This window comes from Artemia sp. Qi Xiang Cuo, chromosome 21 (genome assembly GCF_049724085.1).
Source record: "Artemia sp. Qi Xiang Cuo chromosome 21, ASM4972408v1, whole genome shotgun sequence".
Lineage (NCBI taxonomy): Eukaryota > Metazoa > Arthropoda > Branchiopoda > Anostraca > Artemiidae > Artemia > Artemia sp. Qi Xiang Cuo.
Window position 1 is genome coordinate 43,218,399 of NC_142814.1, and position 23,210 is coordinate 43,241,608.

Consider the following 23,210-nt stretch of genomic DNA (forward strand, 5'->3'; position numbering starts at 1 on the left):
TTATGACAAATTGCTCCCAATCGGATGAACCAAGAAGGTGGTTTCTGTGTCCACCCCCTGAGCGGGTAGCTGGGTGAGACCGCCCTAAAGACAAATTAGAATTGTCTATCTGTTCTGTAACTGTAGGGCCGTTCTTTTGCTCATCTATGTGCTCAGATCCTACATCTTTTGACAAAGAACGCTTAAAAGTGAAATCTTAGCACTTAAGGGCTAGGCACACGTAGCTGATTTCGGGACACGATTTCAGCAAGGGTGTATTCCACGTCGAGTGATTCTAATTAATGATATTAAGAGGCGGGCCTTAGTGACGGTTTTTCGGTGATTAATCATCATTAATTACGTTCTAGACAAGGAATGTACAAGGGCTTTAGAGGTTTAGGCATGCAATTAATCGTATTTAAAGATTAGCGTAAATTAATCGTAATTAATGATGATTAATCACTTATCTACCATCCTACAACTTCTACTCCTTTGAAAAATTTACCTTGGCTATTTCCCCGGAATATCTTCAAATGTTGAATTGGCAGAAGAAAGTAGGTAAAATAAAATAAATTTCGTATAAGAATTCCGGTAAATTCCCCCAAATATAGTTTCCCTTTGAAAGTTAACTTCCCTGTAAACTTCCATCCCAAGGGTAAATTATCCTGTTGGAAACACCCCCCCCCTGCAGAAAATTTTCCTTACAGAAAAATCATCCTCCCCAAAAAATGTCTACTTTCCAATAATAAATACTATATGTAACCACAGGAAAATTTTCAAAACTTACAACACTTTCCCTAGGGACTTGCAGGCTCGCGTCATCCCCAGGGGCATGATTATTTAACCTTTCACCTATGCTGATGAAAATGGCTATCTCAAAATTTTGATCAGTTGAGCTTGGGAAAAAGAAGCGTGGGAGTTTTTTAGTACTTTAAAAAAAAACGTCTTATTGTTCTAATTAAACGGCCCTTGTGTTTCAGGAGTCATTATTAAATAATTGGGACAAAATTAATACTTTAGCGTAAAGAGCGATGCGCCGAGGAGGGGGCAGCCCCCTTTATATACATAATTATTTCTGTTTGTTTTTAATTTATTTTCTGATCGTTTTTTTAAATAATGCCAGGAAACCTGACCCTACCTCCACGGAGAACCCCCCCCCCCCCCTTGCAACTATCCTCTATGCAATTCAATCCCGGTGGAAATTTACCTTGGACAATTACTCTTAACCACTCCGCGTGTAAAATTGAGACGGAAAAGAGAAAGCAAGACATAAAAAGAATTTTGTATAAGAATTCTGGCAAATTCCCCCAGTGTAGAATTTCGACGATTTTGCTAAAAAGGGTTGGGGGAGGGGGCCTAGTAGTTGCCCTCCAATTTTTTTGGTCACTTATAAAGGGCACAAGAACTTTTAATTTCCGTTCAATGAGCCCTCTCACGATATTCTAGGACCGCTGGGTTGATACGATCACCCCTGGAAAGTAGAAAAAAAAAAACAACAACAAATAAACACGCATCCTTGATCTTTCTTCTGGCAAAAAATACAAAATTCCACATTTTCACAGATGGGAGCTTGAAACCTATACAGTAGGGTTCTCTGATACGCTGAATCTGATTGTGTGATTTTCATTGAGATCACTTGACTTTTAGGGGCTATTTTCTCCTTTTTTCGAAAATAACGAAGATTTTCTCAGGCTTGAAACCTTTGATGGGTAACATTAAACTTAGGGAAACTTATATAGCCTACTTGAAATCAGCCTAAAAAGCCCATCCTTTTGAAATATCTATTGGTATCAAAATTTGGTTTTTTAGAGTTTTGGTTACTAATGATCCGGGTCGCTCCTTACTTACAGTTTGTTACCACAAACTGTTTGATATTTATGTTTCGATATCGGTATTTGGTCCAATATATTGACATCGATATCTAATATCGCCAAACACTAGTAAAAGTTGCCTCCCGCGCTGCCGCATAGCAAATTAAACCCGTGTTTTCTACACGAAATGTTAGGCTGGGGGAATTTGCCAGAATCCCTGTACAAAATTCTTTTTATTTGTCTTTGCGGTACTTGTCGGTCATATAATACATACCCGAGAAGTGAAGTTTGGCGATACTAAGGAAATAAAAATAATCGATGAAAATATAATAATTTAGAAACAGATTTGGGCTATATATTTGCAGAGGGGGGGGGGTCGCATATCATATGTTAAATACCTACCCAAAATACCAAATAAATACTTAAATAAAATATAGCTACAATTTATTTTCCAACCAAGCCAAAACAAATTGTCTGGCATAAAGAAGTTGCTTCACCAGTTTCTTGTCTCATGTTTGCGACATTCGCGATCGAAATTATCGAGTGTATATTATATAACCGACGAGTGCCAACTTTGCCAATTAAATTTAATTTGTGCAATTGTTCCAGGGAAAGTTTCCAATAGGGTTAGAATTGTCTTGATGCTTTTTCCACGGGGGGGGGGGCAATTTTCCTCTGGATAAATTCTCCTTAGGGGAATTTTTCTACCGGAGTAACTTTCCACTGGGGGGGGGGTGGAGGGATTATCAGGAATTTTTCAGATTGAATCGTCCACAAAAATATTTCCTGGGAGGTTTTCAGCAATGATGGAATTGTCTGGGAGGAATTTCGGAACTTGAATCTTAGAAATTTTTTTGTGAGTGAGGGAAATTTTTTATGGAGGGGAGCTGGATTTCCCGTCATCAATTGAAAAACGATATTAAATTAGTAAAAAATAAACAAAACAAGTTTTCTTTTCAGCTGAAAGTAAAGTGCAAAATAAAAACTTAAAACGGACAGAAATTATTCTGTATATGAGTGGGGTTGATTCATTCTCAATACTTTGCTCTTTGTGCTAAAGTTAAGCTTTTTGTCTCAATTCCTCAAGAACAGCTCCTGAAACTCCAGTCATTCAATTCGAATAAGAAGTATATTTTGTAAGTTCTGAAGTATGTTAGCGTCAAGAGCAAGGTAATGAGGAGGGGGTAACCCCCCTAAAATATGTGATAATTTATATTGCAGTTATTGTAGGTTGCCTTGGAACTTGATTGCAGCTATTACAATTTGTTACTACGAACTGTTTGATATTTAGGTTTCGATATCGATATTTGGTCCAATATATCGACATCGATATCTAATATCTGTAACTAGGATTAGCCTAATTTATCTGTGATATGTGAGGCTAATCCTAACTTAGCATTGGCTTAGTACTAGCTTCGCTTTACGTATAGACAGTTTTCTATTGTATGCTGTGTAAATACTAAACATAGTTTTGGTTAGAGGTTCAATTTCTTCACCCAAGATAAAACATCTATATGAGGGACTAAGCTTAGTCTAAGCCCGTAATCTATGAAAACCACTATACACAACAAAGCTCTTGGAGAATACATTAACCATAAAATATTTAGAATATATATTTTTAAATACGATACAAAAATATAGTCAAGAAATGAAAATAATCATATATAAAAATAATCTTTACGCAGTCAAAGCTCATTATAAACATGATCATACATAAAAATAAACTATTTATAATAAAACAAATTTACATTTAATCAAAATACACATACATGTTTAATTTTTCAGACGGAATCGTTCACAAAAACATTTCCTGGGAGATTTTCAGCAATGATTGAATTGTCTGGGAGTAATTTGTGAACTTAAATCTCGGGATCACATATAAAAATAAACCATTTGTAATAAAAAGAATTACATATAATCCAAATACACATACATGTTGCAGTGGGTGCTGCAAGAAAAGGGATTAAACAACAACTAATCCTGGTAAGCTGATGTAAATTGTAAATCTATTTGTGTAAAAATAAATTCAAAGTTTCCTGATAGGAAAATGGAAAAATTCATGACGAAAATAAAACGGAAAATTATACTGAAAAGAAGAAAATAAATTTACAATCGATCTAAGAATTGTTGGGAAATGTCCAGATTCTTTCTTTGCCCAAGTTTTTAATCAAATATATTTTAAAAATGTTGTATTAATCGTCACATGTAAATACTCTGCTAAATATATAAAAAAAAAACAAAAAAAAAAACAATGGGGCGCAGGAAGCTGTGAGATTGCAGCCAAAATAAGGTGTCTCATAGGCAAAACCAGCAAAGAAAACTTTAATACCAGTCTTTTTTTTCTTTTTTAGATAAAAAAAACTTGGGCAAAAAGTCCTTTAAAATTAAATTAAACAACTCCATGCTAGGACAATGTGACAAGGCTGGTAATAACTGACCAAATGGACAATTTTATTTTTAAAAAGAGTGAAAAACATCAAAAAGGCACAGGGAAAGGTCCCCCCTTTCCCCTGGGTCTTATAGTGTGCAATATTCAGTATAAAAAAGAGAGAAAAAGAAAACCACCAGACAAATCCAATAAACAGTGATCTTAAAATACAAAAATATGGAGGAATAAAAAAAAAAAAAATAAGGGAAGAATAAAGTTTTAGCAATCGGTTGGGATGTGGATTGAATTTGGAGGATTATGAATAGTGAAACAAGGGGCACAGTAAAAATCTGTATCTGATGTCCTTACAAATTTAAGAAATGGCTTTTGATATTTATCGGAAAGCGTCTTGGGTATGCAAGAATAATGCATATGTTTATCATATTCAACATTGCTGCATGATACCCAAAAACTGCACTTTGTACCTTGATCACATATTTCTTTACAATAAATGCATAGCCACTAGTCATCTTCACCGTTAGCCTTTTCCCGCTTGTTTTTTTCATGGTGTTCTTGCAACCACCTCATACAAGGAGATTGCATTAAACAGGAGTCAGTGGACAACTTCTTTCCGGGAAAGCCTTCCATTGTCACTGGTCTCTACACTTATACCTGATAAAAACTTTTTCATTGAACCAGTGACAGAAAGAGAAGGGGAGCTGGGCATAGCTGCAGAGCTACAATGTGGCAGCACCAGGGTCCTCGGAATAGAAGTTACTTCCCTCCTTGCTGTGCTTATTTCAGCTGGCACACATACTGCATGACTGCCGTCATTCTCTGAGGTGTTGGGTTCAAAGTTTGGTAAAGCAGTGACCATAGAACTGGTGTTTTGAAGAGAATTATATGCATCTCGTCACATATAAAAATATAGCGTATGCTCTCTATCCCCCTCCCACCCTATAGAATTCCTCTGTCACATAAACTCATTGAGGTCATCGGGGTCAATATGATCAGCAACATAAGTTGAAAAACTATTTTTCATCAATGAAGGAGAATTTTCTACTGGAAGATGACTGTGTGTTGCTGGAGAAGGTATGGGAGGTGAAAAGGATGCTTTGGATGTAGTCGGTATGGGAGTAGATGATTCGAGGGGTTCAACATTACTTAAAAATGACCCCGAGGAAGGTGATTGGGACAGATATCGATCTGGAAGTTGATGGGACAGGAATATGATCTGGGGTCAAAATTAAGGGGGGGTGAAGTCGAGGATGAATTTTGATTTTCTGGAGAAACAGAGGAATCCCTTTCAACGCATTTTATAAAATTAATATTATCTGCAACAAATCGGAAGAGCCCAGTAGCACGAAACGCATTTTTGCAAGTACTTTCTTTCATTATTTTTCAAATTATTCTTGGTAGATGAGCCGCGAAATTAGTTTTTTTTATTTCTCTTGGACGGTCACCGACTCTTTCCAATAGTGCAATCCCATTCTCGTCGTAAATACCAGCCTTATATTCACTAATATGGTGTTTCCATAACCCTTTCAAGGGACCAAAAATACCAACGTCAGCTGGTTGTAGTATATGGGTTGCATTTGGAAAGAAGCACAACAGTTCAATTTTATTCTCTAAACAGAATCGGGACAATTCATAATTTACATGGGACCTATGTCCATTCAAAAGTTACGATGACTTAGTCGTTGTTTAAGCCCTTTTCTTGTAACCATGGCACAAATATATCCCGGATATACCGTAGTAAGGATGAAGCCTGCATCCAATCTGAGTCGGTGAAGTCTACTGCCAACTGTTGCGGTACAGAGTTTGCTAAAGCAGAGTTTTTTGTTTTGCATTTAAATAGAATGAGGGGTCGTGGATACTCCCCTTTTGCATTAACACAATGGAGGAGTGTGACCCCCCTTTTTTCGTTATTTGCCTTAAGGTAGACAACTTGGCTACCTTTTTTAGCAAGTACTCTGTTTTTTTTTGGCGGCATTAGGGCTAAAATATAACATGGTTTTGTCTAAGTTAAACCACCAACTCGGGTTATCAAACAGTTCTTGGGGAAGTACCCCTTCCAATTGCAATTTGGCATTTGCATGCCAATTCCTTAGATTGGTCTCACTCACGGCGGTAGCACCAGCATGGATTATTTCGACGGCTCTTTCAGAAATAGTCTGACTGTGCCTTTTTTTTAACCGCCAAGCCCACATTCCGCTTGGGAAACCGCTATTCGAAAATCTGACTGATACATCAGTACCACCCGTATTAGAAAGCCAAGTGGCAGTCTTCTGTAAGTTCAATGTAGTTATTGGAAACCCCCTTACCTGGCTTGAATGAATGAAATTTATTAGAGCTGCTTTGATTTCTGCTCCCAGCGCTGGATGAGGCCCTGTGTTCAGAGCCTCCCGGTGTGCCAGGCGAAAAGCATTGTATAATATTGACTTGGGGATCCCATATTTGATGGATGTTGCTTTAACAGTTTGGCCTTGGCGCCAAAGCTCTGCCACAGCTTGCTTTCTCTGCCACAGCTTGCTCCTTTTGCAAAGTATTCATACTGAAAAAAAGAAAAGAATAAGTTTCTGCTATAAAGACCAAATTGAAACAAAAAAAGACAGTGTCTTTAAGTTAATTAGATAAATTATGTGCAGTAAAGGCGTTTTACACTAAATTGTATACCCTTTTACAGTAGCATAACACTAAGAAATTCAAAGTTTCGGAAAGAAGTAGTGTCCGTAACATACTCAACCAAGCCAACAATTCTTGTTTAGGGAGGGAAGGGGGGACTAAGATCTTTTTTTAGTTTGGGCAGGGTTTTGAAAATTTCTCGACCCATTAATTACTTGGCTTAGTGTTTTCAGGAAACCCTTCTCCAGCTCTACAAATAAATTTGCACTACAATGTTTACCCTTTAGTTTATAATACAGGGTTTTTAAAAAGCCTGCAATGGGAACAAGAAAACTGCTTATTATATTTGAATGATTTTTTTCACATCATGGACCACCAAAATCTCAGTTTGAAAAAATGGTTTGTTTTCTGTTTACAAACTGTTAGTTTAATAAACAATGTTGTTGACCAGAAACAATGCTACCGAGGCTAATTGTTACTCTGAATGGAAGTGACCTAAACATTGATTTTTGGTCAGACACGGGTCTAGACATGGCATTTTAGCTAGATACGCATGTTAACGCCACTTGATAGTAACCAAAGCTCTAATAAAAATAAGTTTTGATTGAAATATATACACAAAAGATCTACTTTTATGTCAACGCTAATATATAAAAGTCATTAAGTTTAAGGTTACATGTCAAAAATAATAATCCTCATAAAATTTGCTTGATTTACTGGAAAAGGGAAAACGTCACTAAGTACATAAGATTAATGAAAAACAAAACAAAAAAAAAAACATTTTATTCAGCACATCAGAGAACCTTGATTGGAGAATTTTAAGTTCTCATCTACCATATTACCAAATTTTGCATTATTTTTCTTGACTTTTTGAGAAGAAAATTTATAAGAGTATGTATTTGTCTTTATTTTTATCCCAGAGCCTATCGCAATAAACCACTGGTCCTAGAAAATCAAGAGAAGGCTCAGGGGCAGATCCAGGATTTTTTAGGGCGGGGAGGGCATAAAATAGGTTTATCTGATAAATTTGTGTTAGGAGCAAGTTTATTTAACGCAAACTTGCGTTATTTAATTACATTTCACTAATTTAGACTACGTTAGGGGGGTGTGCGCCCCCTCGCCCCTCCCCTGGATCCGCCACTGAGAAGGCTCATCTGGATAGAAAACCAAAATTCTAGTGTCCTCCTAACTATGCCCAAGTTAGGCAAAAAGATTGCACCTCAATAGCGTTTTCTAACTTTTTGTGGCACCAAACTACACTTTTGTCCCAAATAGGGAAAAGGTGATACCGATTGAAAATTCTGAGGAAGCCAATGGATTTAAAATGATTAACATATCATATAATAATATTTCTTATTCTGGTTACGTATTTACTTAGCGTATAAACTTAGCACGTAACTTATAAACTTGCGTAGCTATGAACTTAGCCTGAGGAATTGAATTGTCCAGTCAGCAATTATTCAAGATTAAACACTTGATATTATTAGTTTATTAACATACTAATAAACTTACTGAGAGAAATTGCATGTCTTATACGGAACAGTACTAGTTCTTTAAAGTTTTAATGTCACTCTTTAATAAAAAAAAAACAAAACAAACAGCAACAACAACAAAAAAGGAAATAGATAGATTTATCAGACATCCTGATAACAAGCGTATTTTTGCAAAGGTTGTGAGCAAAGGCAATTTAAGGTCAATATAGTAAGCAGACCAGGGGCAGAGGAATGCTCAATGGAAGCAAGAGCAAATTTGCAATGATAAAAGACTTGAAAAATTTAGAAGAGTATGTATTTGTCTTTATTTTATCCCAGAGCCTATTGCAATAAATCACTGGTCCTAGAAAATCAAGAGAAGGCTCAGAGGCAGATCCAGGATTTTTTAAGGGAGGGGGGGGGGCATAAAATAGGTTTATCTGATAAATTTGTGTTAGGAGCAATTTTGTTTAACACAAACTTGCGTTAACTAATTAAATTTCTCTAATTTAGACTACATTAGGGGGGCATGCGCCCCCTCGCCCCTCCCCTGGATCCGCCACTGAGAAGGCTCATCTGAATAGAAAACCAAAGTTCTAGTGTCCTTCTAAGTATGCCTAAGTTAGGCAAAAAGATTGCACCTCAATAGCGTTTTCTAACTTTTTGTGGCACCAAACTACACTTTTGTCCCAAATAGGGAAAAGGTGATACTGATTGAAAATTCTGAGGAAGCCAATAGATTTAAAATGATTAACATATCTTATAATAAGATTTCTTGTTTCCAGTTATGTATTTACTTAGCGTATAAACTTAGCACGTAACTTATAAACTTACGCAGCTATGAACTTAGCCTGAGGAATTGAATAATCCAGTCAGCAATTATTCAAGATTAAACACTTGATATTATTAGTTTATTAATATACAAATAAACTTACTGAGAGAATTGCATGTCTTACACGGAACAGTACTAGTTCTTTAAAGTTTTAATGTCACTCTTTAATAAAAAAAAAAAAAAACAAAAAAAAAACAACAACAACAGAAAAGGAAATAGATAGATTTAACCGACATGCTGATAACAAGCGTATTTTTACAAAGGTCGTGAACAAAGGCAATTTAAGGTCAATATAGTAAGCAGACTAGGGGCAGAGGAATGCTCAATGGAAGCAAGAGCAAATTTGCAATGACAAAAGACTTGAGTTGACAACTTAGAGGAGCTGAGGGAGCAGGCCGGATGATGTGCTAACAAGCATGTATAAAAGTACATTTTCCAGGGTAGATGGCCAAAGTTATCAACCAAATGAAGGGGAGGATACAACGTCAATCAACATTTACAACAAATGCTGGGCACAAGTGACCTGGTGGTCTGTACATGGCCTTACAATACCATGGGTCCCTTATCTGAGCAGGGACAGTAATTCAGGTTTATTTTCACCTTGACCAAATTTTTAATTTTGTTTTTTTTACCTATATTTTAGATGGGAGGAGGGCACTGAATTTCATTCTTCCCTGGGTACCACGAAAGCTAGTGACGGTCTTGTGGGGTATGTCCACAGTAAGCAGATGTGCTAGGCACATGTGACCTGTGTGTCTGCACAGGTCTTTGTACCACCATGGGCCCCATATTTAAGCAGGGTCATTAATTTGTGAAAATGTCGTCACTAAAAACCACAATAACATGTATTTTGAGTAAATAGCTATAAATTAGTTTTGAACTAATTAAATAGTGTATTGATTCAGACTTCGTTGTGTTAACACCAAATTTTTTTCGGATATAACCCTGCTAAAGCTGTGATTTTCCCCTGTGGACTTTCAGTTTGGATTTATTTACACAATCAGATTATCGTTTTGCTGTCTATATCAAATTCCCTTGGGACAGTACATTTTCATTGTCAGTCTTTGGAGTGTAAGCATCTGTTTTTAGACTTATTACTTCACTAACAAGAACTTAATTAATTCAGTGACCTTCAAAATTATAAAAGTTCACAATTAAGATCAAACTAGGCAAGCAATATTCGTAGGCAATTACGCTGAGATTGATGTGGGGAAAGAAAATTAAGCAGAAGAGGGGGGAGGGTTGTTAGTGAGAGCCGTCGTACCCGCTGGACTTTCCCCTTAAATTGCGGGGACAAGGTAGACAGCTTCCAACACTTCACTTACTTCTCTCACATTGAAACCACCTGAAAAATATCATTCTGCACTTGGACGGTGAAGTTGTTTTCCAGGAAAGATTATACTTTCGCATTGCGCATAAGGATTAATTGTTTGGATATTGACAAGTCGAGGCCTATATCTATGGACTCTTTTTGACCTTGAATTGGCATTGCAGTTATTATTGCTGTAACGTGAGCAAGATGTTAGTGGAATATGCATATTTGCCTGTTCTGAATTTTCTCCAATCAAATTTTCGTGAAGGAATCGATGATGTGACGATAATTACTCATGCACTGTAATTTTTTGATGATAAAGTCATTAAAGACGCCAAAGCGGAGTTTTGGGGAATAGCAGATCCGAATAAATCTGTTCCACAGCGGAAGGGTGACCTAGTTTCGCGGAGAAATTTGAAAGATATTTTGAACTTGTTGCGTCAATGTGACTCTGATAATAACCTGCTGCCAATTTTGTCATTTTCTCTCACCTACTGAAGTCCCGGTTATCCCTACTGTAGCTTACTCCAGGTTAGTCAGCAAGATTTGCTCCCTCGACCGAGCCCTTAAACAGATAAACGAAAAAGTGACATCTTATGATCTGAATTTTCCCTCCTTGCCCAGTGCCTCGTTTAAGACAAATGTAAACACATCCACTACTACTGTAGTAATCTCTGGAATTTCTCCCGAGCTTGACAATCCTGTGAAACGTCGCGATGCCATTGACCAAATCAAGTGACACCAAGCCATTCATTCTATCAATCCGTCGGGCAATAAACTTTTAGTGCAGATTGACCCAGTTGCTGCAAAGGGCTTTTGTGATGCGGTACCAAATGTTCTGAAGTGCGATGCAAAACTTCAAGAGCAAAAACTCGCTGGAATAGTTAAAGGCGTACCGCTAGATTATGATGTCAGTTTGCTCGTGGGGCGTGAAAGAGTTGTAGACACTAAGCGCATTGGGCAGTCCTTGACTGTTTAGATATTCTTCTACGATGCTGTTGGACTTTCAAATGCACTTCGTCTCGGACTTAAGGTAGAATATGAAATTTTCCGACTATTTGAGTGCCTCCGTCCTTCCCGTTGCTGTTATAATTGTCAATCACCTGATCATGTGAAGGCCAATTGCACCAGCCCTCCCCGCTCTTCCCGCTGCAGCGGTATGTATTTATCGACAGATGATACACCATGCTTGGCTGAACTGAAGTGTGGGCTATGTGGTGAAGGCCATGTTGCATTCAGTCTAAAATGCCGCGTAATCCGCAATGCCATAGCTAAGCGTGCCTCGAACAAGAAATGACTGGAACAGTAACGTTTTCTGTGTGTTCCTTCAACCTAAATGTCACCAAAGACAAAGATTATTCAATAAATCAGAAAATGAACAATTTTGACATCGTGTTACTGCAGGAACATCTTTTTGCCGGCTGTAAGCGACAGCTCACTAAAAAGAAGCGATGCACATGGAGTTTATACAATCAGTGCCAGATGTACAGGGGGCAGACTTTTCGGAGGGCTTGCATGTATTATGAGTAGTATACTTTCGTGCTTTTCTCCCCATTGCATAGGCTACACTCTTGTGATAATTTTATTGCCCTTCGAATTGCAGATCTAGTGATTATCAATACTTACCTACCTCATGATAAAAAAGACAGTTTTGTCACTTAATAAATTCACAAAAATTGTGTCTTCTCTGAAGAATTTCTTTCGGAATAGTGAAAGACATAGCTTTAAGTGGATCATAGTGGGAGACCTGAGTTGTAACATAAATAGAGAGTCAACTCGGTCTGATCTTGTGCTTCAGTTTTTGCCAGATGGATATCAGATAGAAGCTAAGAGTGCAGAGTTTTCGTATATTCATAATAGTGGATGTGTGTTTAATATAGACCGCTGTTTATGCTCGGCTGGTATGATATGATGGAGTGTCGATCTTCATAGTGAAGAAAGAGATTATGATCACCTTCCCTTCTTTTTCACAGTCTCTATTTTGCATTCTTCTGGCTCGAATCAGTGTGAATCTTCTGAATGGGGCATGAAATGGTATAATAAGCGTGAATGGAATAAAGCTAACTGGACATCATATATCTGTGCTTTGGCAGCTCTGCTCTCATCTGTGACAGTTCCTTACCATTTACTTTGTACCAGTGTCCTCTCGCCTAATGCTCGATCACAACTTAATTCTTACTATTCTCAGATTGTTGCCTGCCTTAAACAAGCCGAGGCCATAGCTGTCCCTGTTTCACGTATTCGTTCGAAAACTAGAAGTTCTTTATGGAAAGAGGACCCTCAGTTAAAAATCGGGCAAAAACGTGGCTTCGGATATGGAATGCGTGTGGCCGCCCCACTTCGGGTAATGTATTTAATATTAAAAAAAAAAAAAAAACTAAATCTGAATTCAAATCTTACTTGCGAAGCGTCCGATATAAGGGTAAGGAATTTCCAAAAAGTCCTCGGCAATGGAGTGAACTGTTGAATTCTAGTAAGCTAAACCCGACTGTTTCGTCCAGTTTAATTCCTGGTGATTCATGGGTTAGTCATTACTCGACAATTTTCAGTACAGTAAATTATGCAGTCTATTCCAGGTTTTGTAGATTGCTTGATTCAGTTATTCCGCGTAGACTACGCCAGAAAGATATTATCCCTATTAGTGCTGAGTCTGTTGTGAAAAGCATTAACAAACTAAAATCTAAGTCTGTTGATTTGGACGGAATTTGTGTTGAACATTTAAGAATCGATTCTCCCGAGTTAATTAGTCATCTGCAACTACCTTTTCAGATGTGTGTTAGTAGCTCACTAGTGCCTAATTCTTTCCTGTGTGGTATTGTTACCTCTGTTCTGAAGCGAGGGAAGGATCCCTCTGTTCTGAAGCGAGGGAAGTATACCCATTTGACAGGTTTCCATGTCTGGTTTCATTGTGCAGCCTATAGTGTTGGTTTAGTTATAATGCATAAGTACCAAATAAACTCATCCACAACAGGTAAATTTTCCATTCCAAACCTAAACTGCTTCTCCAGCCCCCCCCCCCATTATACATATATATATATATATATATATATATATATATATATATATATATATATATATATATATATATATATATATATATATATATATATATATATATATATATATATATATATATATATATATATATATATATATATATATATATATATATATATATATGATTCACACAGAATCAAGCTTCTGCTTTCAAATCACAACATATATGATTAGTTCATGAACAAAAAGAAGAAAATTCATTAAACTGCATAATTAATTTTAATCCTTGGATACACACTTCAGTGCTACAGTAATCACATGAGTTCTATCTTCTGGTTTGTTAAATTTGTCAGCTTAACACCATAAACTGTCATTGATGTCAAGTTACAATTGAAAAGCTTAGAATCAACATGTCATTTTAATTTTCCGTGTAAGTGCCTTGGCTAATTGGCTTATAGTGTATAAACATTTGTCCATGTGTATATAAAAAAAACTCGCGTTTGTTTATTTAGTTTTACTACCATTCAAGGCTGTATCCAGGATTCTGTTGGGGGGGGGTTGCAATAAGACCACCATAAAAACGTATCAAAACTGTATTTATGCATCTTTAATACGCCTTTCTGTACCAGAGAAAACCTTTTTGGGGGGAGGGGTGGGGGTTCAATCCCCTAATCGTGCTTCCTGGATATGGTCTTGCCATCATAATCCTAAAATGATCAATAACATTCAAGAAAAACTTGGAGATCCAACATAACATTTTATTGGTGACAAATGTATACAATTCAGATATGGCCTATGGCCTATACAACCAGTCTTATCAAACAGTTTGTGGTGACAAACTGTAAGTAAGGAGCTAGCCAGCTCAATACTAACTGAAACTCTAAACTCTACTTTTGGGGGGGGGGAGGGTTCTTGGGATAGCTTTCTATGAGTGGAATGTTCTATGGGGAGGGAAATTTCTGGAGTGTGAATATTCTAGGGGAAATGTTACACCAGGGGTTTTAAAAGAATTACTATACAAAATTGTTTTTAATTGTCTTACATTCTTTTTGTCAAATTTATAATGTAGAGATGTTCCAAAGGAACTATCCAGAGGAATTTTCCCATGTGTTTCATTTTCAGGGAAATAATTTTCAAGGAAGGGGTTTTTCTGAAGTGTTCAAGAAACTGATTAGAGATTAAAGTCTTATTCAAATGAAAGAATACAAAGGATAATTTTTTACGCTTAGTAGTCTGCAAGCAATTTAACAGAGAAGAGGTATTCTCAGCAAAAATGGAGCTGTCTGGAGGGAATTTGACAGGGGGAGGGTGCACTTTACATTGGATAAAATTTCCACAGATGAGTTTTCTGTGAGGGGGAGGGGTCTATTTCATAGTCAGCCAGATTCACCAGCATTATTTGAAAAAGAAATAGAAATTATTCCATATTTGAAAGATACCTTGCTCAATACCTCCTCAATACCTTGCCCTTTATGCTAAAGTTTGACTGTTTAATATAACTGAAACACAGGGCTGTTTAATTAAAATAGGAAGATTTTTTAAAAGTGCTAACAGCTTTAACATAAAGAGCAAGGTATTCAAGACAAGGCAACCCCTCATGTATGGTGGACCAAATTTGAGCCTGCATTAGTTGAAAAACATTCAGAAATTAAATAAAAAAAAAAACAAGTGTTTTTAACTGAAAGTAAGGACCAACATTAAAATCTAAAATGAACAGAAATTATTCCGGGTATGAAAGAGACTGTCCCCTCCTCAATGCATGCTCCTTATGCTTAAATGATTATTGTTTAAAAAAGTAGAGCTGCTACAAAGAGTCAAAATTTAGCATAAAGAGAGGCATTGAGGAGGGGACAGCCCCTTTCATATACAGAATAATTTTCTGTTTGTTTTAAGTTATAATGTTGCTCCTTACTTTCAGTTAAAAAAAACTTAATCATTCCGGTTGGGAGGAGAGTAGTAAAATTTGTCCATGTTATTCTTGTGCATGCTATTATATTGGCTTTTTGGTGCAAAAGTACCATAATTCTGTATTTAGCTCATTAGAAGAAAATTCCTTTTTGTGTACAATTGTTGGTTTCTTTGAAAACACTGTTGAATTTATAAATCACAAAAAAAAGATACATGCTTAACCATGTTTCTGTAATGAAAGGTTGTAACCTACATTCAATATTTATTTGCATTGCCACTTACCCGTATTTTGTTTTTATTTCCTATTAGCTTGAATAATTTATTTTACTACAAATTTTGGTAAATATTTACCAAATCATATTACTGAGTTATAAATAAAGTGAATAAACCACTTGATGACTTTTTTATGCTCTTTACAAATATAATAATCACTTTTGTCAGAAATGAATTTTAGCCCCCACCCCTATACATACCAATTTAGAGTGTGGGGGTAAAATTCAATTCCAACAAAAATGATTATTATATTTGTAAAGAGCATAAAAAAGGCATAAAGTGGTATATTCACTTTAGTTGTAACTCAATATGATTTGGTAAATATTTACCCAAATTTTCCTTCATGACGTCTTTTGCCAAGAAGGCAGATAAAAGGTGAGGATGTTTTTACTACACTTGCATTGCATCATGCAGTAGTAAAATAGGGATGGTCCAAAAACCTGTCTCTGTTTTTTCCAGAATGCAAATTTTTTCCAGGCAAATTTTATTTCTGAAGTAAATGGGAGGTAAGTTTAAACTTTACCCCCACCCCTCTAATGTGCAAATATATACCCTGAATTGGTATATAGGGGTGGGGGTAAAATTCATTTCTGACAAAAATGCTTATTATATTTGTAAAGAGCATAAAAGAGAACATTGGGGGAAGAAAAGACGATTGATCAGGGTGAAAAGGCATTTTATATTTTTGAATGTTTTTACTGTTTAGACCAATTTTTTGAATTTAATTATCTGCTGTCAGGTTGAAAAAAGTGTCTTTTAAGTTTATTGTATATTAAGTAGGTAGTAAGTGTAGTTGTTTTTGATCTTTCTAGGATATATAGATTGGGCTACCTGGTAATTTTGATAGGTGTGGATGGAGGAGGAGCCTCCTGTGCCACACATGACTCTGAAAAATTGTTCAGGAAGGGTTTTTTGCTATGGCACTCAGACTCATGACTTGTGCTCAGGCACTCAGACTAAAATGACAATGACTTCTGTGTATATACTAGCTAAGGGTTTTATTGATAATAGAGAGTCAACCATCCCTAGGACAGCTAGAATATTTTTAGGTAGATACTTGACAAAGGAATTTAGAAACCATGAGTGTAAGGGTCGTTATGAAGTGATTAGTCAGCGCCCAGGTCCTGGTGGTAGTATTGAAATATTAGCCAATAGTGAAGAAATAGCAGTAAATTTACTAGCCCTAAATGACCTAAAAGTAGAGGATGTAGTTCTTTGGTTTGGAAGAAAGACATCAGAAATGCAAAACAAGTGAAAAATAAAAGAGGTATAGTATTTATCCCCAAGGGTTTTGCTGACAAAGAGGAAATAAAGAGTGAAATAGAAAACAACCCAGAGGTAAGTGAAATCAGTTTCATGGAAAAGAGAGATACTTTGCAAGAAAATAAAGAAAGTGTTTATAGACTTATAGTAGAATACCAAGAAGAAGTAAAATTCCCAAAAAGAATATCAATATGGGGAGCACTTATTAGTGTAAAACAATATATACCCCCTGCTCTGAGATGCTATAAGTGCCAAAAATTTGGACATACAGCTTTAAACTGCTAGGCTGGTGAAAGATGCCTTCTTTGCTCTAGAAAGCATAATCTAAATGAACTCCCTGAGAAAAATAAGAAACCTGAAGAGCAAACACTAGTGTGTGCAAACTGCAAGGGTCCACACACTGCAAACAGCAAACAATGTCTCCATTATCATGAGAGAACAGAAGCTCTTAAAATAGCTTACACAAAAATATGACTTATAAGGAAGCACTGTGTCAAGTTAATAAGATAACAGTTCCCTCAACAAGCCATTTTAATGTCCCTAAAGAAAAAACTAATGAACTAAAACAGAACACTAGCTTGATGGAACAAAGCACTAGAGTGGATAAATTAGAAAAATGACTCACCTCAGTTGCCTCTCTTCTCACTACTATATGTGAGTCACTGATTGATATGCTACCCAAAACTTCAGAAAAAACAGGAATAGTAAGAAATTTTACTAGGGTCCTAGATGAAGTTCTTGACCTTGTCCCTGGGGCAACTAAAAATTCTGCAAGCAATGACCATACAGATATAGAACAGTGTGAGACTAAAATGATAAAAAGAGCCCGCACATCACCTGACAAAGAGAACTCACCAGGCAAAGGAAAAAATCTAAAGAAGTGGAAGCACATCAATAAAACATGAAGGTCCTGCAACTAAACACATGAGGAATGGGAAAAACTAAAACTGCTCTTATAAATACTTTAATAATGAGAGGTAAACCTGATCTGGTGCTCCTCCAAGAGACTCTACTAACTAATGAAAAGAAAACACCAAAATTTCCTGGTTATCATCCTGTACAGTTGGATAGAGAAGGGAAAAAAGGGGGAGGTCTGCTGACACTGGTAAGAGAGAATACACCCTTCAGGAAAATACAAGTGCCCCTTACAGGTAAAAATGAAGTTGGATTTGTGAATGTCAAACTGGATGACAGTAGATGGTTATCTGTTGTTAACTATTATAATAGAGCATCAGTGAATTTTGATGTGAGTCAATTTAAAAAGATCAATGACCTATGTGAAAGTGACAAATTTATAGGAGGTGTTTTCAACCTTCATAATAAAATGTGGGATAGTACATCACAACAGGACCAACAATCACTTGCCTTTGCTGACTATATCTTGGAACCTGAAAGTAACATATGTCTTATTACACCATTTGATCTGGGCACTAGGCTAAATGTAACTAATTGTAAGTATTCTACTCTAGATTTAACACTTGTTTCTTTTTCATTAGCTGTAAATAATCATGTCCAACTAGCTGGCACAGTAGATTCTGATCATTTTCCAGTAATTGAGAACCAAATAAAACAGGGCTTCAGATGCAGGAAGAATACATTTGCTGTATTCTTAGACATGAAGTCTGCATTTGACCAAGTAGATGTGGACAAGCTGTTGAAAAAAGTAGAGGATATTGGTGTTCCTATAGAGTATGTCAATTGGATCTCTAGCTTTTTGAGGAATTGTGAGGTTAGAGTATCTGCTGGAGGATATAGTACAGATTTTCAGATTAAAACTGACATGAGACTACCTCAGGGAGGTGTTTTAAGCCCCATATTATTTATTATTTATTGCTGTGACTTGGACCTCTCAACTGTCCTTGGCTGTAAAGCATATATATATGCAGATGATATTGCACTAGTTAGAACTGGAAAAACACCCCATCATTTACAGTCAGTGATGCAAAAAGCATTGAATAACATACAACAGTGGTGTAGAGAATAATATGATATTATCACCTGAGAAAACAGTTGATATGCTTTTCTGAAAAAGTAATAATACTCCAATGCCACAGGTGAATCTTCAAAATCAGGTTATTAGGGTGGATGATTCTTTTTGTTACGTAGGCCTAATTTTGGATAGTAAAATGACTTGGTTGAGACATATAGAGTATTTGCTTGGCAATATAAGGAGTAGGTTAAACCTTATAAATGTAATGTGCCTAGGAAAAAGGGGCGCTTCTTATAAGTGCCTTAGTAAAATTATAAAGGCTGTTATTATTAGTAAGTTTGATTATGGTAGCTTTATATATGGTGATACTAGCAAGAAGAATTTAAAAAAGTTAGACATAGCTTATCATAGTGCTCTTAGGCAATCCTTAGGCTGCCTAAATAGTACCCCTGTTCCTGCAATGATGATTGAGTTGGGGGTGAATACCCTTACATTATGACATGCTAAGTTACTTGTGAAGTATTTCTATAAGAAATTACAATAGAGATATTAGATTTAAGACCAGGAATATTCCTGTTTTCTATAGATAAACTAATTTACTTTCTAGTGAGTGCCCAAATATAACACCAATTAATAAGATTGCCTTTGAGGATAGTGTTTTAAATAGACCATGTGAAATAAAGGATAATGTGTACTTCCCTATGACTGACCGTGGTAATGAGGGTAATATGACTTTAAAACAGGACTGGCTTAGACAGACTGACCATTTAAGAGACCATATACAAATTTTTACTGATGGATCCAAGTCAGAAAAGGGTGCTGGTTGCGCAGTAGTGATTCCCAGTATGTCAATTTCATATAGTTTCAAGTTACCAAGTAGCCTATCTATTTTTTCAATTGAGATGATAGCATTGTATAAAACATTAGATTTTATAAAGTCAGATGGACACGCGCAGAGTTGGATGATTTGTTCTGAATCTGCATTAGCCCTTAAGTACCTGATGAATGAACATGACCCTAGTCATGAGATAGTTTATAGTATTCATCAAATTGTTAGGTCATTAGAATGTATGGGGAATGATATGGTTTGGTATGGGTCCCAGCACATGTTGGAATTGCTGGAAATGAATCTGCTGATAATATAGCTAAGTGGGGTATTTTAAATGGCCAGAGTGTATTTGTAAAACCCACACAAAGTGAATATATAACATGCATTTATAATGTATTATGCAATAGGGAGAGAAATGAGTACATTAGAATTTGTATAAACTCAATTTTAGAGCTTTATGATTATAGGCCACCACCTGATGGACTAGTACATGATATTAGATTTGTTGCTGCTACCATTTTCAGATTGAGGACAGGTCATGCCAAAACCCATTCAGTTTTGCATAAGTGGGGCAGAGCTGAATCTCCGTACTGTGATATTTGTAATGAGTATGATGATGTTAGACATATCCTAATGAAGTGTAGGAAATATAATGTACAAAGAAATGTATTTAGAAGTTTAATTTTAAAGTATTTCAGTGCATTTACAATAAGAGCAATCCTTGGTCATGCTAAGTCCTCTAAGTGGGCCCATAGAAAGGCTATATCCTTATTGACTAAGTATATAAAAAATTGTAATCTGCATAACATTCTATAATATTTGTATTTTAATTGTTTTTTTTTTTATTTAGATATGTTACTTGACCATAGCAGAATGTGATTTGTAAAAAGGTGTCAGTGTTTTAAATAAGAACACTCTGTACAACCCCATAATAGTTAAGTGTTGATGTGGCCTGTGCCAAACATATATTTGTGTGATTCAAAGTGACATGGCTCCATTTAGGGCCCAAGATTTAATAGAGGATTGCATGTATACAAGTGGTTGATTTGCTCAAACGTCAACTAAAAAAACAACGACAAAGAGCATAAAAAAAGGTATCAAGTGATATATTCACTTTATTCATAAGTCAATAATATGATTAGTTAAAAATTTACCAGTCTCTCTCTAAAGAGGTCAATTTCTAGACCTTAACTGATAACTGATTTAGAAGTGGTTAGCCACCAAAGTTTTCCTTATATCTGACCCTAGTATGGAGGGGAGCTGGGATACAATAGTGAGAGTAATGATTATTATATCTTAAAACAGTACTGAATGGGCAACAAAAATGTAAGCTTTTACCATTTTCTTTGTTTTATTTTTGCCTTATAAGTAATCTCAACTTGAGATTTTAGGAGCCTCAAAAAGCTCCAGATATAAATAAAGCTTGAAGGCCAAAATCCATCCCAGAAGATTTAAATTGCCTAGCCTAGGCCCTAGACTTCCCCAAGTTCACAGAAAGAACTATCCAGAGGCTTTTTTCCATGTGTTTCATTTTCTGGGAAATAATTTTCATGGAAGGGGGGTTTTCTGAAGTGTTAAAGATACTGATTAGAGATTAGTCTTATTCAAATAAAAGAATACAAAGGAGAATTTTTAGGCTTAGGGTAAAAGACCTCTTTTTGGGAAAGACACTTTTCTTTGGCATTCCGGAAAAATATCAATGGGTATTTGGACCACCCCTTTTTACTGCAACATTAAACAATGTGAGGGCAGCAACAAGAACCCTACCTTCTTGGTCAAATTTTCACCAATGATTTGTGAGCATAAATTGAAAATATGGTCTCTGTTTTGAAAAGCAATTGAAAAGAAAAATTATATTTAAATATTTGTGATTTATAGAATGAATATCAAGCAATAAAAGTTACATTTCTAGAATCAGAAGAAAATCAGCTTTCTGTTAATATATGAATAAAACTGAAACACTAAAAGGATATATACATCAAAATAGGATAATTGGTATTTTCAAAAAGAGGTTCCTGCAGGTAAGTCAATAAACCAATAGTTTCAAGTGGTTGATCTTAAATAACCTGAATAATAACCATATTGATGCATAGCCTAGACTTTTAGCTATTCATTAATATACCCAATTCTTCTCAATTCCTCTTTGGTAACAAGATGTGAGGGTTTTAGTTTTACATAATTTTGCTCAATTGGATACTGGTTTTTTACCCTAATTGTCTGCAAACAATTTTACAGAGAAGGGGGATTCTCAGCAAAAATGGAACTGTCTGGAGGGAATTTGACCCTCCATCAGAAATTATTCCATATATGAAAAAAAAAATTCTGATGTAAATGGGAGTTAAGTTTAAAATTTACCCCCACCCCCCTAATGTGCAAATATATACCCTGAATTACTATATATAGGGGTGGGGGGTCAAATTCATTTCCAACAAAAATGATTAGCCTATTAGCCTATTCTAAGAGTGTTTTTCACCTCATCAATGTGCTAAGATCTTACATATTTTGTCAGAAAATGCTTAAAAGTGAAATCTTTGAACAAAGATCTTACATCTTTGGTTGTTTTTGGGCAAACGTCTTTCATCATTCTGCTCTGACAAGGGGTCTGGGAACAATGATGAGTAGCCTAGATCATCAAAGTTCTCTCATCATTGTTCTATATGGCAGAACGGGTGAGCAACGTTTTACTATTAAAGTCATTGGTTCTTTATGCTCTAAGCAACAAATATTGTCATTTACTCTTATATAGAAAGTACTATAAAGTCAAGCAAAAGACATTATTGTGGTTCCTTTAAACATGGAGATTGGTGTTAAGTCATCTGTATGAGTTTTAAAATATTAACTTATTATAGAGGAGTATGAATAAAGTTAAACAGAAGACATTTTAGTTGTCTTATTAATATATGATCCCCACTAAAATGTCATACAGAAAAAATTATATTACCTGACATAAACATAGCCTAGTAGAGAAAACATCAAAAAGTTATACAGATGACAATTTAATATATTATTCTACTATAAAGCATTATGAATAAAGTCATACAGATGACTTTTTATACCTTAGGCCTAGGCTATACTACTATAGACCAAACATAAATAAAGTCTTACAGATGACTTTTATACCTCATAATATTATTGAGCAAACATGGATAAAGTCTTACATATGACTTTTTGGGTTTATATATTTTTTACTTAGAGCAGCATAAATAAAGTCATTCAGATGCCTTTTTAATATATCACTGTACTATAAAGCATTATGAATAAAGTCAAACAGATGACTTTTTATACCTCATACACCTACTACTATACAACAAACATAAATAAAGTCTAACAGATGAAAATGTTATAGGAAAGACATTATACTCCTTTATAAATAAACCATGAAGAAGTCAAACAGATAACTTATCAGTTCTTCCAAAAAGACAGCGTTACCAGTTATAAGAAACAGATGTGATTAGTCGAAACAGTTCTTTTCGACCTGAGAAGTGCGACAAGCCATACTTTTGTAACCTAAAGAGCGTGACAAGCCTAGAATTTTGACATCCATGTCAAAATGGCAGGACAGCTTAAGAATTACATTCAAAGAGCTGATTCCTGGCTCAGTTAGATGCACT

General features: G+C 35.7%; 1 protein-coding gene across 1 annotated transcript in view; it reads right to left on the minus strand.

Annotated features, from left to right (window-relative positions):
• Window positions 1–22,985, minus strand: part of LOC148939593 (uncharacterized) — a 43,774-nt gene extending 20,789 nt beyond the window's left edge. Inside the window, exons 1-2 of the transcript XR_016143539.1 lie at window positions 22,929–22,985; window positions 6,483–6,712 (exon numbers count right to left, since the gene is read on the minus strand). The gene's annotated coding sequence lies outside the window, so the exon portion shown is untranslated. The remainder of the gene's footprint in view (window positions 1–6,482; window positions 6,713–22,928) is intronic.
• Between the last annotated feature and the right edge of the window lie 225 nt (window positions 22,986–23,210).